General features: G+C 46.9%; 2 long non-coding RNA genes across 2 annotated transcripts in view; both read right to left on the bottom strand.

Moving 5' to 3' along the window:
- Positions 1-4,451: 4,451 nt before the first annotated feature.
- Positions 4,452-7,653, bottom strand: LOC118144468 (uncharacterized). The gene is made up of 3 exons (XR_004729278.3): positions 7,250-7,653; positions 5,972-6,030; positions 4,452-4,912 (listed from the first exon to the last, which is right to left on the bottom strand). It is a non-coding gene; the product is annotated as an uncharacterized LOC118144468 (long non-coding RNA).
- A 6,345-nt stretch (positions 7,654-13,998) lies between these two features.
- LOC144577674 (uncharacterized) overlaps positions 13,999-21,075 on the bottom strand; it is a 44,286-nt gene continuing 37,209 nt past the window's right edge. Inside the window, exon 3 of the long non-coding RNA XR_013522110.1 lies at positions 13,999-18,684. This is a non-coding gene — a long non-coding RNA (uncharacterized LOC144577674). The remainder of the gene's footprint in view (positions 18,685-21,075) is intronic.

The following is a 21,075-nucleotide window of genomic DNA, read 5'->3' as shown; positions in this document are numbered from 1 at the left end:
AAGTGAATGAAAGTTGGTAAGGTCTGCCACAGTCCATGTCAGATATCCCTTTCAGCCCTCATTTCCTTATGGGTTTCCATGTCAAAAACTCTGAGGTGGGAGTAGAGGCATTGATCTGGAGCAGATTCACAGCGCTCACACCAGCACCGAGGCTTCCCAGAGCCATGGCAGACATTGCTAGTCAATTACAGCAAGTTTCCCACTGAGCAGGAATGTGGTTTCATAATGTATTTCAACAAAGTATTCCATGTACCCATTACCAACCCATTTGAATTAGAACCTGAGGTAAAATCTGGTCCCTGCCCTGACCTCTACACCAGAGGATAACAAAGAAAGCTGACAGAAGGTTATCGCTGGTGATTGCTCTGCACTTTCAAAATGCTCTCTCTTTCTATCCTCCCTGCCCTCCTCATTTTGGATGTGTCCTCCTTCTCTCTGCCTATCTAAATTCCACCCATCTTTCAAAGAGGCTCAACTCGGAGTTGAGATCCTATCTTAAAAGACCCTGTCTTAAAAATAAATAAATAAAATTAAGTTTCAAAAAGAGGCTTGGCCAGACATGGTGGCTCATGCCTGCAATCCCAGCACTTTGGGGAGGCCAAGGCGGGCGGATCACAAGGTCTGGTGTTCGAGACCAGCCTGGCCAACATGGTTAAACCCTGTCTCTACTAAAAATATAAAAATTAGCCAAGCGTGGCGGTGCATGCCTGTAGTCCCAGCTAGTCAGGAGGCTGAAACATGAGAATCGCTTGAACCTAGGAGGCAGAGGTTGCAATGACTCACTCCACTGTACTCCAGCCTGGGCAACAGAGTGAGACTCCATCTCAAAAAAAAAAAAAAGGCTCAACTCAAACCTCACTCCTCCAGGAAGTCTCCCCTGGGTATCCCAACCTTGTCTAAAATTATTCACTGAACCCACTGATCAAACTTGACATCACTCCAAGTGGGATAACGTAACATTAAGTCCTTCCTGACGTGATGCGGACAAGAATCCCTATAAAGTGTTTTAGCCCCATGTGACTCTAATCCAGCCTGTAGATTAACGACCCTCTTACAAGGAATATGGAGGCTAATAATAAATAACACCTGGGATGTATTTAGCAAAAATCTAAAATGTTGGAAACTGAAGGACCAAGCTCCAGGGTCTTCAGCAAGTAAATGACATTTTCAAAAAAAAGGAAGAATTTTGTAGATTTATATCAGTTATCTATTTGCCACAATAATGCTATATAATAAACTACACTAGAATTTAGTGATTTTATCTTATTTTTTTGAGATGGAGTCTTGCTCTTGTTGCCCAGGCTAGACTGCAATGGTGAAATCTCGGTTCACCGCAACCTCCGCCTCCCAGGTTCAAGCGATTTCCCTGCCTTAGCCTCCCAAGTAGCTGGGATTACAAGCATGTGCCACCACAACCAGCTAATTTTGTATTTTTAGTAGAGATGGGATTTCTCCATGTTGGTCAGGCTGGCCTCGAACTCCCAAACTCAGGTGATCCTCCCGCCACAGCCTCCCAAAGTGCTGGGAGTACAGGTGTCAGCCACCATGCCCAGCCAACTTTTTAATTTATATATATATTTTTGAAATGGAGTCTTGCTCTATGGCCCAGGCTGGAGTTCAGTGGTGAGATCTCTACTCATGGCAACCTCCGCATACTGGGCTCAGGTGATCCTCCCACCTTAGCCTCCTGAGCAGCAGAGACCAACAGGTGCACACCACCCAGCTAATTTTTCTATTTTTAGTAAAGACAGGGTTTCTTCATGTTGCCCAGGTTGGTCTGAACTCTTGGGCTCAAGCAATCCAACCAGCTGGACCTCCCAAAGTGCTGGGATTACAGCACAAGCCACTGTACCTGGCCACATTTAGTGATTTTAAAATAACAATTATTATTACACAAGAGGCTGTGGCTCTTTGGGTCTGGGCCAGGTTCAGCTGAGCTGGGCTGGGCTGATCTCATGTTCTGTGGTCAGAAGATGAGCTGGTCTAGAACAGCCTCACCCGGCAAAGCTCTTCTGTGCACAATCTCTCATCCCACAGCAGGCTGCCTGGGCTTGCTCTCCTTGCTGAGGCAGGGGTCCAGGAAGCACACAGAGTCACGTAGAGTCATCAAGGCTAGGACCCAGACGGCACTCACTTTGATTGTGCTGCATTCTATTGGCCCAAGCAAGTCACCTGACCAAGCCCAGCTTCAAAGGTTGAAAATAAACTCTGCCTCAACAAGAGAAGCCACAGCCACCTTGCCAAGGGCGTGGATATGGAGAGAGACCATTTTTTGGCAATCAATCCCCCACAGGGCAGAAAGAGACTAAGTACATAACAATCAAGGCAATAGGTGTCCTTGCTTAGATCCTGACTTCAAGAGACCCACGGCAAAACCTCATTTTTGTGGTCATCAGGGCAAACTGAACATAAAACATTAGCCCGTAAAGAGGAAGTGTTAATTCTTTAAGTATGATAAAGGTATTGTGAATATTTTCTAACACACTTATTGTTAGAATACGTATTACAGTGTTTGTAGATGAAATTATATGATGTCTGGAATTTGTTGAAAGTTATTCCAGGCTGGGCATGGTAGCTCATGCCTGTAATCCTAGTATTTGGGGAGGCCAAAGCTGGAGGATCACTTGAAGCCAGGAGTTTGAGATTAGCCTGGGCAACATAGCAAGACCCTATCTCTACAAATAAATTTTTTAATTAGCCAAGCACAGTGGCAAGTACCTGTAGACCCAGTTACTCTGGAGGCTGAGGAGGGAGGATGGCTTCAGCCCAGGAGGTCAATGCAGCAGTGAGCCCTGGTCATGCCACTGCACTCCAGCCTGGTGACAGAGTGAGACCCTGTCTCAAAAAAAAAAAAAAAAAAAAAAGATATTCCAGCAAGAAAAGGAAGCAGGGGTAGGAGTGTAAGAGGTAAGGGGTGTAAGGGGTGGGAGTGTAAGAGGTAAGGGGTGTAAGGGGTAGGAGATGTAGTAAGAATGACAGAGGGTTGTAGTTGGTAAAGCTGGGTAGTGCATACACAGGGGTTTATGGCACTATCTTCATGATGTCTGTGTGTGTGTGTGTGTGTGTGTGTGTGTGTGTGTGTGAAATTTCCTATGGTAGGCCAGGAACAGTGGCTCACATCTGTAATCCCAGCACTTTGGGAGGCTGAGGCGGGTGGATTGTCTGAGGTCAGGAGCTGAAGATGAGCCTGGCCCACATGGCGAAACACCAACTCTACTAAAAAATACAAAATTTAGCTAGGCGTGGTGGCACATGCCTGTAATCTCAGCTACTCAGGAGGCTGAGATGGGAGAATCGCTTGAATCTGGGAGGCCGAGGATGCAATGAGCCAAGATCACCACTGCATTCCAGCCTGGGTCATGGACGAGACCGTGTCTGAAAAAAAAGAAAGAAAATAAATTTTCCATAGTAAGGAATGTTTAAAAATTATTCATCGGCTTTATTTCCCTCATGTCGTTCCATAAAGTATGGTGTGATTATCACATAATCATGAGAATATGCTGGTTCAAGAACATTGCAGAAAAGGTCTAGTTTGATGCCAGACTGTCTTTAACATCCGTCAAGCACTTGTTAATCTCCCTTTATAACAAAGTGAGAGCAGACTCGGGCTTTGGGGCTCTTGCCCCTTACGAGACAAGGAAATATAGCATCACTGTTTGACTGCCATCGTACTTCTTTGTTCTCATTACCTTCCCTCTGCTGTGAGTGATACTGCTTTTGCATTTATAACTAGCAATAAAAAGCTCTTTTCAAATAAATTAAAGCTATAAAAAGTAAACTGGCCAGGCGCTGTGGCTCAGACCTGTAATCCCAGCACTTTGGGAGGCCAAGGCAGGCAGATTACCTGATGTCAGTAGTTCGAGACCAGCCTGACCAACATGGTGAAACCCTATCTGTACTAAAAATACAAAAATTAGCTGGGCCTGGTGGCACGCACCTGTGATCCCAGCTACTCAGGAAGCTGAGGCAGGAGAATCACTTGAACCCAAGAGGCGGAGGTTGCAGTGAGCCGAGATCACCCTACTACACCTCTGGGTGACAGAGCTAGATTCTGTCTTTAAAAGAAAAAAAAAAAAGATGAGTAAACTGATTTTTAAAAAGTGATTGAATCAGTAATGGTACAGGTATTGGCTACCCACACTAGCAAACAATTCCAAACCTCACTGGCTTTACCTAACAAAGTTCTGTTTCTCAAGTCACAGCCCAATGCAAGGCAGTGGGAGTCTCAATTCCACAGAGACATTCAGGAACTCAGCCTCCTTCCAGCTAGTGCCTCTGAAACCCCCATGCCTTGGGTCTGCCATGGAACCTTCTGCGTTCAGCTGGCCAACTAGAGAAGTGAGAGAGAGGCTGTGGTGTCACATGGAAGAATTTGGGAGACCAGGCCTAGTTCACTTCAGCTGACATTCCGTTGGCTAGAACTTCATCACATAGTTCCACTTAGCTGCAAGGGAGGCTGGAACTAAAGCACGAGCCCAGGAAGAAGAGACTGGTGGACACTGAGCATTAACTCTGCCACTGCAGTCCTCAAATGACAAAACGTTGAGAAAAACAAGTCTATACAATGAAGCCCCACCTCCTCAGTGTGGCACACAAAGGTCTGTCACTCAGGTTTCAATCAGAGATCCACTGTGAGCATCAGAGAGGGGATTTATTACAGCATTTAGACCTTACACAATTGTGGGAGCTGGCAGAGAACTCTGTTCACTAACGTTGTCTCTGGGTCACTTATATCGGCTGTCAAGGAGAAGGCTGGACATGAATGAGAGTCAGGACAAATTGGAAGCCTGAGGATGAACTGGGAGCCACAAGGACAACTGAGAGCACCAATTGGAAGCTGTATCCACAGTGTCTGGGGCTCCGCATTGACCTTAGCATTAAAAATATGACTCAGTTCTTCCCAGCTGAGAACCTTGAACAAAAAAATAAGATAAAAATATGACTCAGTTTCATTCCTACCTTCCAGATCTTATACAAATTTCTCCTGTGGCCAATGCCAACCTAGAACCATTCGGAGACAGTAATTCCAGAAAAGCGGTTCTAGCCTAGCTGAATACAGAACAAGCCACTTCATGGGCCTGTGCAGCATTCTAGCCTCACCCCCCAGCACTCCCCAGCTCACATCTTCCACTCCAGTCATGCCAACGACTGCATTTTCTCAACAACGCCAGACCTTTCCTCATTTACCCAGGCTGTTGTTCCCTCTGTCTGGAATGTTCTTTCCTGTCACCATCTTATGCCTCGCTCTTCTTCAGCCTTCAAGATCTGGTCAATGCCACCTCCCCCAGGAAGCCTTCCCTAATGTCTCCAGCCAGAAATGGGAGAGTGGCAGAGCCATAAATGCAGTAGAAGGTGGGGCAAATTGCAGTCCTTCTCCATAACCTTTCAGATCTTCCACAGAATCGCTACATGTACTACATGCTGAGTGTGACTGGGTTTCCTCTCAAAAATAGTGAGGGGACAGGGCTTTTAACCTGGCTTTGACACGGGGTGGGAGCAAGATAGCTCACACAGGCACAAGAGCCCTGAGACCGGGAGGAGCATGAGGAAGAGAGGAGCAAGAAGAAATAAGACGCCAGGAACAAGCAGACGTTGGTGGGAGACTTGAAGATGGCCCCAACTTGGAGCCACATTTAAACAGATCTTGATGGAGCAGAAGCACCATGTTACACAGGTGTGGTAGGTCGGATTATCGTTCTTAATTCTTCACTCCCTTCATGCATGAGAGTGAGGAAAGTCTATTTCCCTTTCCTGCTGATGTCAGGCTTGGCGACAGCTGTAGATAGTGGTATAGATTTTTTGCCAATGGAATGTGTGCAGAAGTGGTGTGCTGGCTCCGAGCCAAGGTGTTAAGAAACATTACACATCTGCTCATCCCCTTGCACTTCTGCTAGCCACCTTGAACATGCCTGAGTAATTGCTGACCCAAAGAGGATTTAAAAAACATGTAGAAAAAATACATGGAATGTACCAGAATCCAACTGCAGCCAGGAGCCAAGCCCAAGTGATTCCAGCAGACATATGGTTGATCTGTAGACTCACAAGCGAAAAATCAATGTTCGTTGCAGTGGCTTTATAAGAGTATGTGAAATATCTATGTACTATTAAATTCGCCAATGTAAACAGCATAATCCAGTGGTTTTTAGCAGGCTTTTAGTTGTGCAACCACCACCACAATTAATTTTAGAACATTTTCATCACCCCAAAAAGAAACCCATACCTATTGTATTAGCAGTCTCTCCCCATTTATGTTTGTTGTTTTAAGACACTAATTGGGTAGGTGATATTTGTTACACAGCACTATTGTGGCAATAGCTGACAGATACACACCTATTAGAGATGTGCTCAGTTTAAACAAGTTCATCATTGTACATTTTTCTTGGAGAAGCTTAGGATAAGAAAAATGTTTCTCCCTTGACCCCCTTATACACAGTCACACAATAACATGTGCTCAGATACACTGTCACTTTCACACACTTTTATAAATATATCACACACCCACCTCAGACATAGACTCATTTCCACTGATACAATCAAAGATTCATATGCAAACTCTCATGCACAGACTCACAATCACACACTGTAGACACACAAACCCAGAAGGCAATATCCAAACTCCAGTCATTCAAATGACATAACTCAAGTTTTTTCTCCATATCTCTATATCACCTGTGCTCTTATTTCCTTAATTTCTTTTCTTTAAATGACTGATATTTTTGTTTAAAGAAAGCCTTTCTTTTTTTTTTTTTAATGGAGTTTCACTCTTGTTGCTCAGGCTGGAGTACAATGGGGCAATCTTGGCTCACTGCAATCTACACCTCCCAGGTTCAAGCCATTCTCCTGCCTCAGCCTCCTGAGTAGCGGGGATTACAGGCATGTGCCACCACACCTGGTTAATTTTGTATTTTTAGTAGAGACAGGGTTTCTCCATGTTGGTCAGGCTGGTCTCGAACTCCTGACCTCAAGTGATCCACCCGCCTCGGCCTCCCAAAGTGCTGGGATTACAGACATGAGCCACCGCACCCGGCCTTTTGTTTGTTTGTTTGTTTTCAGGAAGTATCTTTATAGCAGTGTGAAAACAGACTAATACAGAATTACATCACATATTACGAGCTAAATGTCAAACTTTTCTTCTTTTGTTAAGGACAGTGTCTTGCTCATGTCACCCAGGCGGGAGTGCAATGGTGTGATCAGAGCTCACTGCAGCCTCAACCTCCTGGGCGCATGTGATCCTCCCACCTCAGCCTACCAAGTAGCTGAAACCACAGGTACACACACAGCATCTGGCTTCAGACTTCTGTATTAATCTTCTCTTCTCTCCTCAAGCTCTGTTATCCAGGATGACTTCTCTCCCTCCCCTCCTGCTGAGCATCTTCATTATTCCGAGGAGTCCTTTTTGTTTTCAGACTCCACTTGGCACAACAAAAGCCTGGTGATAAATCAAACCAAAGTGGACATGGATAGGTGAGGGACTGGCCTCCCCAGTTCTGTAGGTAGCCCTGCCCTAACCCTTGCGACCTTGAATGAGGTACCTGCTGTACCAGTTTCCTGGCCCTTTGGGGAGAAGAGCAGTTTCCTGGGAACCCCAGCCAGGCTTCTGAAGTTCTGGGAGGAAGAGGTTAGGGAAGTAGCAAGTCCAGATCACAGCTCAGGGCCTTCAGAATGAGGGCATTGAGATAAAAGGTCAAAGACTCTGAGGACAGTGGCTAAGATCCAGCTTCCAGAACATCACAGCGATCCCAGCCAGGGACCCTCCAGGCCCCTCTGGGTGTGGGTAGAAGGCTGAGCTGCTGGATGTCCCAAGCCACCATTCTTTTATTTTATTTTATTTTATTTTTTGAGACAGAATCTTGCTCTGTCACTCAAGCTGGAGTAAAATGGTGCGATTTCAGCTCACTGCAACCTCCGTCTCCCAGATTCAAGCAATTCTCCCCCCTCAGCCTCCCAACTAGCTGGAATTACAGACATGCGCCACCATACCCAGCTAATTTTTTGTATTTTTAGTAGAGACAGGGTTTCACCATGTTTGCCAGGCTGGTCTCTAACTCCTGACCTCAGGTGATCCGCCCGCCTCAGTCTCCTGAAGTGCTAGGATTACAGGCGTGAGCCATTGGGCCCAGCGCCAGGTCACCATTCTGGAAGCCAGCCCTCCACCCTGAGTGACAAGCATCTTCATCACTCTCCTGTCTCCGGAAGGGGACTGTCTTCACTCGCTCCTTGCCCAATCTCCTCCAGTCTTGAGGCTTTAACGATTGTTCATAGGATGACTCATCAGTCTCCTCCCCTACCTTCACCTTAAGTCCCAGACCATTATCCATCTGCTAACTGACTGTCAGCTGGAAGGTGCAGTGGGCGCAGCGAACCTCCCGTCCAGACTGGAGCTTCTCCATTTCATTCTCCTTGCTCTCCAACCGCCCTCACCAAAACCAACTCCTCCTCCATGTTCCTCATCCGCATAAACGGCCCCATCACATCTGCCCAGTTTTTTGAGACAGAAACCAAGGAGTTAGCCTTGACTCTGCTCTTGAATCACCAACTATAATTTATCTTCATTTTATTTAATCCCCTTCCAAATGCTTCCCCTGTCTGTTTTCTTCTCTGTCTCCATAACTCCCACCTTGGTCCAGGTCACTGCCTGCTCAGGCCAGGGTGACTTCAGGAACCCACTCAACCTGCTCCCTCCTCCCTTTTTGCCGTGCCACCACCCACTCTCCATACAGCACCCTGGGAAAACATGATTCTCCTGCTTAAACTCGCCATGTTTTTATTTTATTTTATTTTATTATTTATTTTACTTTATTTCATATATATATATATTATATATATATATATATTTTTTTTTTTTTTTTGAGAAAGGGTCTCACTCTGTCACCCAAGGCTGGAGACTAGTGGTGCAATCATGGCTCATTGCAGCCTCAATTTCCTGGGTTCAAGCCATCCTCCCACCCTAGCCTCCCAAAGACCTGGTATTACAGGTGGGAGCAACTGCACCTCATAGCCTCATAGCCTCTCCAAAGTTTTTTGTTTGTTTGTTTGGGGTTTTTTTGGTGTTTGTTTGTTTTGGGACAGAGTCTCACTCTGTGATCAAGCTGGAGTGCAGTGACTCGATTTTGGCTCATTGCAACCTCCGCCTCCCAGATTCAAGTGATTCTCCTGCCTCAGCCTCCCCAGTAGCTGGGATTACAGGCACCCACCACCACACAGGGCAAATTTTTATATTTTTTAAGTAAAGACAGGGTTTCACTATGTTGGCCAGGATGGTATCAATCTCCTGATCTCATGATCTGTCCCCCTTGGCCTCCCAAAGTGCTGGGATTACAGGTGTGAGCCACTGCACCGGGCCCCACCTCTCCAAGCTTTTATGCGGCTGCCACACGCTTGTTTCATCTGGCTGTAGCCTGAGTCTTGAACTTCCAGCCCTCCCTGTATTCTACGCTAGCCACTTCGGCATTCTTCCTGTTCCCTGCACACACCAGGCTTCATCTGACCTCAGGGCCTTTGCATAAGCTGTTCCTCTTACCTGGAATCCTCTCCCCTCTATTTGTGTAGCTGGCTTGTCCTTGCCATTTAGATCTGAGTCCAAAGGTCACCTCGTTAGAGACCCCATTCCTATCTCAACTAGGCACACCCACCATCACTCCGACCTAGCTACTGCCTACTACCTCATCTTATGAGAATTCTCCCACAGAGCCTATCACTATCTCACTATCTTTTTTTTTGAGACAGAGTCTTGCTCTGTCACCCAGTGTGGAGTGCAGTGGTACAATCTCGGCTCACCGCAACCTCCACCCTCAAGGTTCAATTCTCGTGTCTCAGCCTCCTGAGTACCTGGGATTACAGACGTGGACTATCACGCCCGGCTATTTTTCGTATTTTTAGTAGAGACAAGGTTTCACAAGTTAGCCAGGCTGTTCTCCAACTCCCGACCTCAAGTGATCACCTGCCTCCACCTCCCAAAGTGCTGGGATCACAGGAGTGAGCCACTGCCCCCCTCCTCATTATCTTATTTTTGTTTGCTTGCTTACTTGTTTAGATTTTCTTCCCCATTAGAATTTCAGTGCCAAGGAAGCTGTCTGGTCACTGCTCTATCTCTAGCCCCTAGACCAGTGCCTGGCATATAGGACTTGCTCAGGAACTGTCTCTCAAATTCACTCGTTCATTCATTCATCCCTTCATTCATGCATTCCGCACATATTTATTGAGGGTTACTGCTTAATGATTCAGGAACCCCAAGGGTTACAAGGGTAACCAGGGCTTCTGGCACCAGTGGGGTCAAATTCAGGCACTGCCATCATTACCCAGCTCTGACATCTGCTCTCTGAGCCTGTTTCCCCAACCACAAGATGGGAATAAGAATATCTATTTGGCAGAATTGTTATGAGAATTAAACATTAACCTGCAAAAGGCTGCCAGACAACCTCGCACATAGTAGGTACTCATTATATGAGTCCTTTTATCCCATGACCAAGGGTGACCCTGTCTGCCTGGCAACTGCCCCGGAAAATGTGGACACAGACCTGGGGGCTCTGACACAGCTGTGGAACAGCTGGATGTCTGCGTGGGTGAGAGGTCAAGAACGGATGCGGGATGGGTGGAGGCCCCTGAGGCCAGCTGGTGACCCAGTTGGCCACAGAGACAAGGGAAAAAAGGACCAGAAATGAGCCACGGCAGCTTCTTGAAATAACAAAAGTAGGAACAAGCTTGGGGCCACAGGATGCCTCCCGGGGCAGAGTTGGGAAGCAGGAACATGTGAGCCTCCACCCTAACTCCAGGAATCCCCAGATAGGCCAGGGAACTTGGCCCACCCTCAGAGCCCTGCCTCCCACCCAGCCCACCTACATGTTCTCTGGCCAAGAGCAGAGACAAGTCTGGCAGGGACTATACGAACCCAGGCTGCTGGGCAAGGTTTGAAACGGAAGGGGTCCTTGGATTCCTTGGAATATTGTGCAGTGGCAAAAAAGAATGGGACACTCCCTATACACTGATAGGACTGATCTCTAAGAGACGTTGTGAAGTAAGGAAGGTAGATGTTATTTATTTGGGGTTTGTTCCCTGCACCCTCAAGGCAGGTTCTCACTCTGTCACTCAGGCTGGAGTGCAGTGGCACAATCACGGCTCACTGCAGCCTCAACCTCCCAGGCTCAGGTCATCTTCACACCTCAGCCTCCCAAGTAGGTGGAACTACGGTGCATGCCATCACATCTGGCTACTTTTTCTATTTTTTGTAGCAACAGGATCTTGCTATGTTGCCCAAGCTGATCTCAAACTTCTGGCCTCAAGCAATCCTCCTGCCTTGGTGTCCCACAGTGCTGAGATTACAGCCATGAGTCACTGCACCCAGCCAAATGTCTTTCTATTCTGCATGTACATTTTACTCATATTAGTAAATCAAGTAACTTTTTTGCTTAAGCCACTTGGAGTGGGTTTTCTGGTTCTTGCAAAAACCAGTCCCAATTTTCTATTCCCCTTCTTCGTAATCTCGCCATACATCATTCTATATAGTTTGTCTTTTTTACTGGATGTCCCCTGCCCCCGCTGCTGCATAAGGGAAATAATTTTTGATTTTTTATTATTTTTAATTTTTGCTTACCACCTAGAATAGGATTTGGCAGGTAGCAGGTGCTCAATATTATTTTTTAAAAGACGGGGTTTCACCGTGTTGGTCAGGCCGGTCTTGAACTCCCGACCTCAGGTGATCCTCCCGCCTTGGCCTCCAAAGTGCTTGGATTACAGGTGTGAGCCTCCATGCCCAGCCCAATAAACGTTTTTTTGATAGAAAAATAAAGAGTCCTGGCCCAGTGTGCTGGCTCACACTTGTAATCTCAGCATTGTGGGAAGCTGAGGTATTTTGTGTAGAGATGGGGTTTTGTCATGTTGCCCAGACTGGTCTCAAACTCTTGGGCTCAAGCAATCTTCCTGCCTCAGCCTCACACCCAGGCTAGACTTTTTTTAAAAAACTTTTAATATATTTTTTAGACAGAGGGTCTCACTAGGTTGGTCAACTCCTGGGCTTAGGGGATGCACCCACCTTGGCCTCCCAAAGAGCTGAGATTACAAATGTGAATCACAGTGTCTAGCCCAGACTCTAGTTTAGCACAGAGAGCCTTCATTTCTTCAACTACCCCACCCTTCATTCCAACCACATGAAACTACTTACCATTTCTCAAATAAGTCAGGCTGTTTCACGCCTTTACCTTTACCTTTGCTGGTCTCTGAAACACTCTCTCCCACTTCCTCCAGTCCTCCCACCTACCTAACTTCTTCTAGTCCTTCACGCCTCAGCTGAAGGATTGCCTCCTCCAGGAAGCCCTTCTTGACCTCCGCAGGCTGGGTCAAGTGGTCTTAGACACACTCAGAATGTATTCTGTCACAGCACCTGACTCACTCGTCCATCTCACCCATGCAACCGTGAAGTCCTGGAGGTCAAGGATTGTGTCTGACTCATTTCTCTATCCCCATACTTAGCACCAGGCCAGGACCAGAAGAGGCATCACTACCTGAAGATGAATACATTTTCAAACTAGCAAGATGGCCAAGCGCGGTGGCTCTCACAGGCCTGTAATCCCAGCATTTTGGGAGGTTGAGGCTGGTGGATCACCTGAAGTCAGGAGTTGAAGACCAGCCAGGCCCACATGGTGAAGCCCCATCTCTACTAAAAATACAAAAATTAGACAGGCGTCACAGAGCATGCCTGTAATCTCAGCTACTTTGGAGACTGAGGCAGGAGAATCACTTGAACCCAGGAGGCAGAAGTTGCAGTGAGCTGAGATTGTGCCACTGCACTGTAGCCTTGGCAACAGAGGGAGACTCTGTCTCAAAAAATAAAAATAATAAAACTAGCAAAATGTAGAAATCAGATGATGCCAAGCATGGGTGGGAGGATGAGGCGCAACAGGAAGGTTTATCCATAGCTGATGGAAGGTTGAAAAATACCCCCTCCAAACTGATCAGGGTTTAATCCCCAAAATCGTCCAATATTGCCTTATATGGCAAAATATGTGATTAAATTAAGGAGCTAGGCTTGGGGGGATTATCCTGGATTATCTGGGTGGGCCCTAAATGAAATCACAAATGTCCTTATAAAAGATGCGAAATGAGATTTCACACACACACAGTGACACTGGAGAGCCACATGGGGACAAAGGCAGAGAACGCCTGGAGCCACCAGACACTCCAAAGTCCAAGGAAGGACTATTCCCCGGAGCCTGGAAAGAGAGTACTGCCGTTCTTGAACTCAGCCCAGTGATGCTGATTTCCGATTTCTGGCTTCCAAAGGAAAGAGAGGATAAATTTCTGTTGATTGAAGCCACCAAGTTTGTAGTAATTCATTACAGCGGCCCAGTAAACTAACACAAATGGTACCTCTTTTCTGGAAAACAGTTTGGCAGAACTAAATTATAAAGTTGGTTATGTGCACAACAATGAGCCAGCTATTCCCCTTGAGATAAGCTCTGCAGAAATGCTTGCCCAAGTCAGCCAAGAGACACATCCAGGAACGTTCCTCGCAGCATGGTTTATAATGACAAAACCTGGAAACAAGTCACATCTCACCCAAAGGAGAAGGGATAAATAAACTGTGGTCTCTGCACATAATGGAATGTTACATGGTGGGAGAAAGGAATACACCATAGCTATTTGCAACAACAAGCATAAATCTCACATACTTGACATTAAGCGGGAGAAAGAAGCAAGTCACAAAAAAAGTATGCACAGGATGATCCCATTTGAAACACATGCAGCTAAACAATACACTGTTTGGATATTTAAACTTTAAAGAAAAGGGGGAAATAATTAAATTTTCAGATAGTAGTTAGTTGATAAAAGGAAGGGGCTGCAATGGAGGAAGGGGAGTGGAGAACATAGGTGGTCTATTAGTTCATTCTTTTTTTTTTTTTTTTTGAGACAGAGTCTTGCTCTGTCTCCCAGGCTGGAGTGCAGTGGCATCATCTCAGCTCACTGCAACCTCTGCCTCCTGGGTTCAAGCAATTCTCGTGTCTCAGCCTCCCAGGCAGCTGGGACTACAGGCACACATCACCACGCTCAGTTAATTTTTTGTATTTTTAGTAGAGATGAGGTTTTTTCAAGTTGGCCAGGCTGGTGTCAAACTTCTGTCCTCCACTGATCTGCCTGCCTCGGCCTCTCAAAGTGCTGGGATTACAGGCGTGAACCACTGCACCTGATGGTATTAATCCATTCTTGCATTGCTAAAAAGAAATGCCTGAAACTGGGTAATTTATAAAGAAAAGAGGTTTAAGGCCAGAAGCGGTGGCTCACTCCTGTACTCTCAGCACTTTGGGAGGCTGAGGCAGGTGGATCACCTGAGGTCAGGAGTTCGAGACCAGCCTAGCCAACATGGTGAAATCCCCTCTCTATTAAAAATACAAACATTAGCCAGGCATGATGGCACATGTCTGTAATCCCAGCTACTTGGGAGGCTGAGACAAGAGAATTGCTTGAACCTGGGAGGCAGAGGTTGCTTTGGGCCACCGAGATCATTCCATTGCACTCCAGCCTGGGTGAGGGTGAGAATCCCTCTCAAAAAAAAAAAGAGAGAGAGAGAGAGAGAGAGAGAGATTTAATTGGCTCACGGTTCTGCAGGCTGTACAGGAAGCATGAGGTTGGCATGCTTGGCCTCTGGGGAGGCCTCAGGAAACTTACAGTTATGGCAGAAGGTGAAGGGGGAGGTGCTACACACCTTTAAACAGCCAGGTCTCACAAGAACTCACTCACTATCATGAGAATAACACCAAATCAGTCCCCATGACCCCCCTCACCTCCTGCCAGGCCCTCCAGCATTGGGGATTACAATTGAACATGAAATTTGGGTGGAGACATGGATCCAAACCATATCAAAGGACTTCTGGGTAAAGGGACCATATATTTTGTTACCTCACTGGCACACCTTCGCAGACAAAAAGGAGGGTTGTTAGTAATGATTATGGCGGAAACCCGGTGCAAATCAAAATTGCAGCAGGCAAACCCAGAACATTGGATTTTCCCACTTGGTTGATATTAATAAGCCTCTATTTCATGGCCTGGTTGGTGTGGGCATGGGTATTTGTTTTATTAGCACTTTTTAAAGTGGACATATAGGACCAAGTGCAGTGGCTCACGCCTATAATCCCAACACTTTGGGAGGCCGAGGTGGGCAGGTCACTTGAGGTCAGAAGTTTGAAACCAGCCTGGCCAACATGGTGAAACCCCATCTCTACTAAAAATACAAAAATTAACCAGGCATGGTTGTGCATGCCTGTAATCCCAGCTACTCGGGAGGCTGAGGCAGGAAAATCGCTTGAACTGGGGAGGCAGAGGTTGCAGTGAGCCCAGATCACACCACTGCACTCCAGCCCTGGCAACAAGAGCCAGACCCTATCTCAATTAATCAATCAATCAATCAAGTGAATATATACATTTTCTCTGTCTGATTTACTTCATAGACTTTTTCCCAACCAGTAAATGAATAAGGTGGTGTGACGTTATGACCTAGGTGTTGGATTTTGTCCCTGGTTCCTGACTCAGAACTCCCAGAGCCTTTTTTGTAATGTTGGAGTGCTTTAGGCCTCAGAAACAGAATCTCTATCTGACTTTCTCCTCCCCTCCTTTCACTTGCTCAGTTCTCTCCCCAAAGCAGAAATCCTCCCCAACTTTTCTATCTTGGAGCTGACCACAAGGAAATTCTCTGACCTACCTTGTCTGATTGTAAAATCATTAAGACCCTCATTTCAGAAGGGATCCTGCCCCATAACACAGAGGAAAGAAGGCTGCACGGAGAGGCCAAGAAGCATCTGAACAGACAGGCCTGCTGGGTCCCCCCTCAGCCTATTAGCATTAGGTCAGATACCCTTTTTGTCCAATCACATTTCTACACAGTTGTCTGTCATGCCTATCCCATAAAATCTTTATTAAAGGCCCAGTTGGGTGTGCTGGTCTGTAATCCCATCACTTTGGGAGGCCGAGGAGGGCAGATTATATGAGGTCAGGAGTTAAAGGCCAGCCTGACCAACATGGCAAAACCCTGCCTCTGCTAAAATACAAAAATTAGCCAGGCATTAGTGGCACATGTCTGTAATCCCAGCTACTTGGGAGGAATATCACTTGAACCTGGGAGGCAGAGGCTGCAGTGAGCTGAGATCACACCTCTGGACTCCAGCCTGAGTGACAGAGCAAGACTGTCTCAAAAAAAAAAAAAAAAAAAAGGCCCAAGAAGATAGGGTTGTAGAGCTTCTGGATAGCTGAGCATGTGGGGGTTCCTAGGGGATGGCACAGCTGCTGGAGGGCAGGGAAGCTCCGCGCACTTTCCACCTTACCTTAATGTATGCATCTCTTCATCTGTATCCTTTGTAAAATCCTTTGTAATAAGCTAGTAAATGTATTTCCCTGAGTTCTGTGAGCCACTCTAGCCAATTAATCAAACCCAAAAAGGGGGTCATAGGAACCTCATCCTGAAGTAGGTCAGTAGAAGTTCTGGAGGCTGGAGCTTGTGATTGGTGTTTGAAGGTGGGGGGCAGTACTGGGGACTGAGCCCACACTCTGACACCATCTGCAAGGACATAGTGTCAGAATGGAATTGGAGGATGCTCAGTTGGTGTCCACTGCAGACTTGATTGCTTCCTTAGTGGTGGAGAGAAACCCCTATGCATATGGTCACAGAAGTCACCTGTGATTGCAGTTCGGGAGTGAGAGCAGAGGAAATATATTTTCAATTTTTTCCTCACCCTCAAGAGGTGGGTTCCACTATCAGTTCAGGGTTTTTGTTGTTGTTTGTTTTGTTTTGTTTTGAGATGGAGTCTCGCTCTGTCACCCAGGCTGGAGTGCAGTGGTGTGACTTCAGCTCACTGCAACCTCTGCTTCCCAGGTTCAAGAGATTCTTCTGCCTCAGTCTCCCAAAGAGCTGGTGCCCGCCATCACATCCACCTAATTTTTGTATTTTTAGTAGAGACAGGGTTTCACCATGTTGGCCAGACTGATCTCAAACTCCTGACCTCAAGTGATCTAACCACCTTGACTTCCCAAAGTGCTGAGATTGCAGGTGTGAGCCTCTTCATGGTTTTTGGTAGCAAACTCCAGACACAGATGAGACTGGCTAAATTCAGCATGAGCTCCCACAATTGCCTGGAAGGCACACACAGAGGACAGGCACACAGTGGGAACTGCATCCAGAAACCTCCCAGGACCAGGCTGCTAAGGCTCCCCCAGTTTCTGTCTCTGAACCCTGCCAGCCCGCTGACTGCTACTGCTGACCCTGGAACATGGACGTCCTGCCACTTCCACCCCACTTTCCATCCCTCACCCAAATTTCTCCTTGTCTCTGCTTCTCTGCCCACTCCAGGGTCCAAATCCTCTGTGGATGGGCCAGGCCCAGTGGCTCATGCCTGTAATCCTAGCATTTGGGGATGCCAAGGCAGGAGAAGCATTGCTTGAGCCCAGGAGTTCAAGACCAGCCTGGTCAACATGGTGAAAACCTTTTTCTACTAAAAGTATAAAAAAATTAGCTGGGCATGGTGACACACACCTGTAATCCCAGCTACTAGAGAGACTGAGGTGGGAGAATTGCTTGGACCCGGCAGGCAGAGGTTGCAGTGAGCCAAGATCATGCCATTGCACTCCAGCACTCCAGCCTGGGTTACAGAGTGAGACTCTGTCTCGAAAAAAAAAAAGAATGTCAGGTTTTCAGCCAGGTGCAGTGGCTCACGCCTGTCATCCTAGCACTTTGGGAGAGTGAGGCAGTGGATTACTTGAGGTCAGGAGTTTGAGATCAGCCTGGCTAACATGGTGACCCATCTCTACTAAAAATACAAAAATTAGCTGAGTGTGATAGTGCATGTCTGTGATCCCAGCTACTTGGGAAACTGAGGCAGGAGAATCACTTGAACCCAGGAGGCAGAGGCAGAGGCTGGAGATGGAGGCTGCAGTGAGCTGAGATTGTGCCATTGCATCCAGCCCAGGTAACAGAGTGAGATTCTGTCTTTTAAAAAAAGGAGTCTCAGGGTCTCAGGGTTTTCTTTTTTTTTTTTTCAGGGTGGCCTTAGGCTGAAAGCAATACCTAACAGTTTCATTTGTTAAGTAGTTAGATCAAACAACGTAATCACTATTCATGGCCTCACAACTTAGCAGCCATTTGAAAAGACAAATTGGGAGAAAAAATATTTTCCTTTCATTCTTAAATAACCACATGCTGTCGAATGGAAAGTGTGTGTCTGCTGGGCACTCCGAATTCTCAAACCTCGGAATCAGATCGGGCACTGCCTCATTTCCTGTTCCGTGCTGATTTTTGGCTACTAATTGCTTTTTGTTACAGCAATCATGGAAAACCCAGTGTGCAAAATGAGGACATCATGGAAAGGGATGTAGTTCGATCTGACGCTGAAACTGTGAGCTACTTTGAGCCAGTAGTTTGGGAAGTATCTGAGAGATGTGAAAGTCCACTGTCTTTGCTTTGAAAATGTAAATATCCCCTTCTGTCCCGGTAAGTTTGCGGGGAACCCCGGCGTGCCTTGGCACACAAGTTGAAAATTGCTGCTTCCAGGATGTACACTTGAGAGACAGAGGCAGTAGCTGGCCAAACAGCGGTGGAATCGGGGAAGGGATGTGTGTTTTCAGCCTGAGGCATGTTGACAACCAGAGAAAAACCTAATTGTAGAGAGAAGAGGGAGAATCGAAATAAAGATGAGAAGCCGGGAAGCCCTAGAGGGAGCAAAAAAAAAAAAAAAAAATGCAATTACTTGATGCGGTACTTACTGTGGGGCACACTTATTGAGGGCACAATCTGGCCCCTGAATCCATTTCTCTTTTTTGTTTTTTGAGACAGAGTCTCGCTGTCACCCAGCCTGGAGTGCAGTGGTGGGATCTCGGCTCATTTCAACCTCCACCTCCCAGGTTCAAGCGATTCTCCAGCCTCAGTCTCCCAAGTAGCTGGGACTACAGGCGCCCGCCACCATGCCCCGCTAATTTTTTGAATTTTTAGTAGATACAGCGTTTCACCATGTTGGCCAGGCTGGTCTCGAACTCCTGACCCACCTTGGCCTCAGAAAGTGCTGGGATTAAAGGTATGAGCCACTGCGCCTGGCCCCGAATCCATTTCTGATGTTGAACTTCTGATGGGTGGCCCTAAACAAGTGCCTCCCACACCATTTCCCAGACCCAGGGAAAGGCAGCAACTCCTTCCTAATTGCTCAGGCCAAAACTTTGGATCCTCCCAGATTTTTTTTCTCTCCCATTCCATGCCCAGTTCCTTTCCAAATTTTGTCATCTCTGCCTCCAACACACAGCAGTCTCCCATTTTCTGCAGGGGATGTGCGCCAAGACTCCTTGTGGATGCCGATAGACTACGTTTTTTTTTTTTGGTTTTTTGGTTTTTTTTTTTTTTTGAGACGGAGTTTCGCTCTTGTCACCCAGGCTGGAGTGCAGTGGCGCAATCTCGGCTCACTGCAACCTCCGCCTCCTGGGTTCAGTCAATTCTCCTGCCTCAGCCTCCTGAGTAGCTGGGATTACAGGCACGCGCCACCATGCCCAGCTAATCTTTTTGTATTTTTAGTAGAGATGGGGTTTCACCATGTTGACCAGGATGGTCTCAATCTCTTGACCTCGTGATCCACCCGCCTTGGCCTCCCAAAGTGCTGGGATTACAGGCTTGAGCCACCGCGCCCAGCCTAGACTATGTTTTTTTGATCTGATAAGTGAGATGGCTACTAAGTGACAAACGGGTAGCTTGTACAGCATGGACACACTCCACAAAAAAATATTTCACGTCCCAGAACAGAGGAGGACAGGCAAGATTCCATCACGCTACTCAGAACGGCACTCAATTTAAAGCTTATGAATTATTTATTTCTGGAATTTTTCCATTTTATGATTTTCTGACTGCGGTTGACCATGGGTGACTGAAGCCATAGAGAGTGAAACCACAGAGAAGCAGGGCACAACTGCATATTTGACCACTTCTCCCTGTCTTCAAGTTATTGGTCTATCACTTCTCACCTGGGCAAGGCCGTTCTGGGCTCCACACTCCCTGATAAACCCACCTCACTCAGAAGAAAAGCCAAAGCCTGTAACATTGCCACAGGACCCTATGGGAATAAGCCTCAGCCTCCTCTGCTCACATAACCCCTTGCTCCACTCTCACTCACACCATTCTGGCCACGCAGGCCTCCTTGCTGTTCTTTTGTCTTTTGTTTTGTTTTTTGAGAGCTGGAAAAGTAATTTTTGTGTCTCAGCCTCCCAAGTAGCTGGGATGACAGGCATGCCCCACCACACCCAGTTAATTTCTGTATTTTTAGTATAGACGAGGTTTTGCCATACTGGCCAGACTGGTCTCGAACTCCCGACCTCAGATGATCTGCCCACTTCAGCCTCCCAAAGTGCTGGGATTACAGGCATGAGCCACAGTGCCCAGTCTCCTTTCTGTTCTTTTTTTTTTTTTTTTTTTTTAAGACAGAGTCTTTCTCTGTCGCCTAGGTTGGAGTACAGTGGCACAATCTCGGCTCACTGCAACCTCCACCTCCTATGGTCAAGTGATTCTCCTGCCTCAACCTCCCAAGTAGCTGGGACTATAGGTGTGTGCCACAATGCTGGTTAATTTTTTTTTTTTTTTTTTTTTTTTTTGAGACAGAGTTTCGCTCTTGTTACCCAGGCTGGAGTGCAATGGCGCGATCTCAGCTCACCGCAACCTCCGCCTCCTGGGTTCAGGCAATTCTCCTGCCTCAGCCTCCTGAGTAGCTGGGATTACAGGCACGCGCCACCATGCCCAGCTAATTTTTTGTATTTTTAGTAGAGACAGGGTTTCACCTTGTTGGCCAGGCTGGTCTCGAACTCCTGACCTCAAATGATCTACCTGCCTTGGTCTCCCAAAGTGCTGGGATTACAGCCAAAAGGCACCACAACCAGCACCTTTCTGTCCTTAAACCATGGCAGGCACATGCCCTCAGGGCCTCTGCACTGGCTGTTCTCTCTGCCTGCCACCTCATCCCCCAGATGCCTTCAAGGCTTGCTCCCTTATTTCCCTCAGTCTTTGCTCAAATGTCACTTTAACTGTGTGTCCGCCTCTGACCACTTGTCTAAAATAAAAATAGCACCCCC

The sequence above is a fragment of the Callithrix jacchus genome, chromosome 9 (assembly GCF_049354715.1).
Source record: "Callithrix jacchus isolate 240 chromosome 9, calJac240_pri, whole genome shotgun sequence".
NCBI lineage: Eukaryota > Metazoa > Chordata > Mammalia > Primates > Cebidae > Callithrix > Callithrix jacchus.
This window is presented reverse-complemented; position numbering and strand designations above follow the sequence as displayed.